We start from the raw sequence: 1,773 nt of genomic DNA, 5'->3' as shown, positions 1-1,773 counted from the left end.
AAGCCCAAGGTCGGTAAATGATTTGTTACTCGCATGGTATGCTGCAACGCCTGGAGTTGGGCACAGACATGCTTTGGGCTTAGAACAAAGAGCGCAGTCAGCGGTATCGGCAAAGTTTGGAAAAAATGATTTCTTTACATATATCTAATTGTTACGTTCGTGGGGTGGGTTCGTGATTGAAAACCACTTTTAACACGATGAATAAGAGTAGGATTTATTTTCACACTGTTACTTAACTTTACAAAACACTTAAAAACAGTTCACAGTAATTTCGCACTCTAAAACTCACTTACAAGTCGCTTTGATTCTCTTCGATGTTTATCGCTCGTATCGCATTCGAAACTGTCCTCCGCCGAACTCACCCGGCTTATATACCCCGGTGAATCGGTCCACAAAGTTCGAGAACAGTCCAGCTAGGACGTCATACCTACATCTCGAATGTTCCGGAAACGAGTAGAGTGTCTGTCTCTTTCATGTGCTATCTCTCTCACACAGTTACTAGAATATTCCGGAAACAGGATCATCAGTCTGTTTCTCTCACACATATAGGCTATCCTTGTCACACACCTTCTCGAATGTTCTCAGTATAGCTGTCTCTTTCTAATCGTGCTATCTCTTTCACTCCTATGGAAAATTTCGCCATATACTGAAATGTACTTCAGAGGCCATAAGGGGTCCTGAAAACGCCTGAAAACGGGTTTTCAGGTTATGGCGTCATCGGATAGAGGGTGGCCTGAAACGGACTGAAAACATGTTTCAGGCGCCTGAAAACAACGGTAACTTGGGTGAAATTTTGATAAACTAATATGTGATAGAGCATCCTCTGAAACGGCCTGAAACCGTATTCCAGCCTACTGAAAACGCCTCCAATGGGTCGAAAAGCACGATCAAAGTTTCCACCTAACCCACCGCCGTAACACTGCCCCTCCTAAGACATGCTCGTCCCGAGCATCATTAGATCCATGGTATTTGGCCAACGATCAACATGAACAATCTTACAGGGGCTACGCGCGTTACGCTGTATCCGGTATGTGACATCGTTTGATCCTAGTGACTACTTTGTACGGCCTTCCCAACTCGGTGACAATTTCGGGGACTTCCCTTTTTTTCGCATAGGGTTATGTAGCCACACCAACGATCCTTCCTCAAATCTCGTCTGGTTAGACTTCCGGTCATATCTGGTCTTCATCTTTTCGCTGGCCTGCAGTCCGTGTTCACGAACATGATTGTGAACACCATCAATCCGATTTCGCAGTTCACTTGCATATTCTGAAATCGTCTTTGGTGCATCTGGAGGTCGTCCTGTCAGTAGATCCGCAGGTAACGCAATTCTCTTCCAAAATTAGCACACGCAGGTGTCACGGCCGTGCTTTCGTGAACTGCGGTCGATATGACATTAAAAAGAGTGGAATATGCCTGTCCCAATCTTTTTGATGGCTGTCAACTACTTTGCCAAATGTCGTTCCAGAGTCTGATTGAATCTCTCGACCATCCCGTCTGACTGTGGATGATAGGACGTAGTCCGAGTTTTATGAATTCCCATGACTCGGCAAGTCTCCTGAAACACCAGAGATTCAAAATTTCTTCCTGATCGCTGTGGATCTCAAGAGGTACTCCATACCGACAAAATACTTCCGCCACTACAGTTTCCGCTACGGTGACTGCCTCTTGATTTGGAATGGCAAACACTTCAGGCCATTTGGTGAAATAGTCCATGACCACAAGGATGTACTTGTTTCCGCGGTCAGAGATCGGGAACGGGCCTGCGACGTC

The sequence above is a fragment of the Choristoneura fumiferana genome, chromosome 9 (assembly GCF_025370935.1).
Source record: "Choristoneura fumiferana chromosome 9, NRCan_CFum_1, whole genome shotgun sequence".
Taxonomy (NCBI): Eukaryota; Metazoa; Arthropoda; class Insecta; order Lepidoptera; family Tortricidae; genus Choristoneura; species Choristoneura fumiferana.
Note: the sequence above shows the minus strand (reverse complement) of the source record.